Below are 1,933 nucleotides of genomic sequence, written 5' to 3'. Positions count from 1 at the left end.
AGAGAGAGAGAGAGAGAGAGAGAGAGAGAGAGAGAGAGAGAGAGAGAGAGAGAGAAAGCCTAGCTAGCCACAACAGCACGTGCCTATAATCTCAACACTGGGGAGGATCAGGTGTTCAAGGTCACCTTGGCTACACAGAGTTAGAGACCAGCAGGAGCTACTTTAGAACCTGTTTCAAAACAAAAAAATTCTAGGCACAGAAATCTGTGTCTTTTTATTGTGTATACTGTGTGTATGTATGACAAATGTATATGGTAGATGGGTGTGTGTGCTACACTGTACCTGGGGGGGTCCAAAGACAACTTTGTGTATTTATGTGTGTTGTATATATACGTGGATAGTAATGGTACGTGGTGCACGTATGTGGTGTGTATGTGTGTGGTATGGTAATGAACTGTGACTGTTTGGCTTCGCTAATGAGACGTAGGTGCTTATTAGCCATTCACTCACGCTTTGTTCTCATTTGCATTTCCTTTCTGAAATATCTATTTGAGCATTTCACCCAACTTGAGAGACCTCGATCAACCAAATGGACGAAGTTCAGACAGATGATCTATAAAAATGGCACTTTGACCCCACCCATAATGACCTATACAGGAAGGCAAGTCCCTTATCTATAGAAACCAGGCAAGGAGGGCAGCCTGCGTGGGCAGACTTGCAGGAAGTCAGATGCTATCTCTAGGGACTCCTGGGAAGCTAAATATTAACCTCTGGAACAATTGGTCCCAAACACCAGGAACCTGATCAATAACTGACAGAGCGTTTGTTCTGCTTCCAACTGAGAACCAACCAGAAGCCAAATATGCTCTCCTCTCTGGTCCTGGAGCTGGCCCCTTCTGGCCAGCCTCCCCAGCAGCCCCTAGAAATGCATCTTCCTCACCTGAAGCTTCCTCCTCTCCTTTTACCTTTGAGTCTTGGTTAAATGCACAGCCCACTGCACCAGGAGTAGGCTCCGAGCCACATACCTTGGCGGTCTTCATCCATTTGAACACCTGTCATCATCTTACTGCGTCGCTATAAGAGTACTTGGGGGTGGGGCACAAATGCTACGAAGCCCAATGACCCAAGTTGAGTTCCCAGGACCCACACAGGAGAGAACCCCACAATGCACACCGCCCACCCACACACGTTTAGAAGGGAGGAGTGCTTTGGGCTCAGGAGTGCAGCTCAGTAGGTAGAAGGCTTGCAGTATGGAGCCCTGGGCTCAGTCCCCAGCACTACACAAAACAGTGAGATGAAGCAATGCCTGTATCCCAGGACTCAGAAAGTGGAGCAGGAGGAGCGGATTCCAGTTCCAGAACACCCTGGGCTACATGAGACTGTCTCAAAAAAGCAAAATAAAGACAGAAATGGTGCTATATATATTGGAATTCTACTCATCTATTCAATTATCAGATATAAAAAATAATATTTTTTAGCAATTGCTTTGTCTTCTCAGTAGTTTCCTTTAAAAAAAAAAACTTTTTAAAAATTTTAAATTTGCACCAGGCAGTGGTGGTGCACGCCTTTAATTCCAGCACTCAGGAGGCAGAGGCAGGTGGATCTTTGCTGTACAATCCGTGAGCTATAATAATCTAACAGGCCACTGCTATTATTATTTTGGGCACTCTTCAATCCATAGAGAAAGGATTTTCTTTCCCAAACCTTCGTTTAAGGCTGTTGAGGTGGCTGGCAAACCTGATGGTCTGAGTTTGCTTCTTGAAACAGGAGTTATCCTATGACATCACAAGTGCCCCGTAACGCGTGCTCTCACACACAAAATAGATGTAAAAAAATAAAGTAAAAGGCAATCTTTTCCTCCTACAGTGCTTCCCTTTCTTTGAAGATGCAAGTTTTAGAGTTATGCCATTTTTATTTTATTTTAAATAACATTTTTGTGGTACTGGGGGGCTCAACCCAAGGCCTTCCACACAACAGGTAAACATTCTGAGCA

This window comes from Microtus ochrogaster, chromosome 16 (assembly GCF_000317375.1).
Source record: "Microtus ochrogaster isolate Prairie Vole_2 chromosome 16, MicOch1.0, whole genome shotgun sequence".
Lineage (NCBI taxonomy): Eukaryota > Metazoa > Chordata > Mammalia > Rodentia > Cricetidae > Microtus > Microtus ochrogaster.
This window is presented reverse-complemented; position numbering follows the sequence as displayed.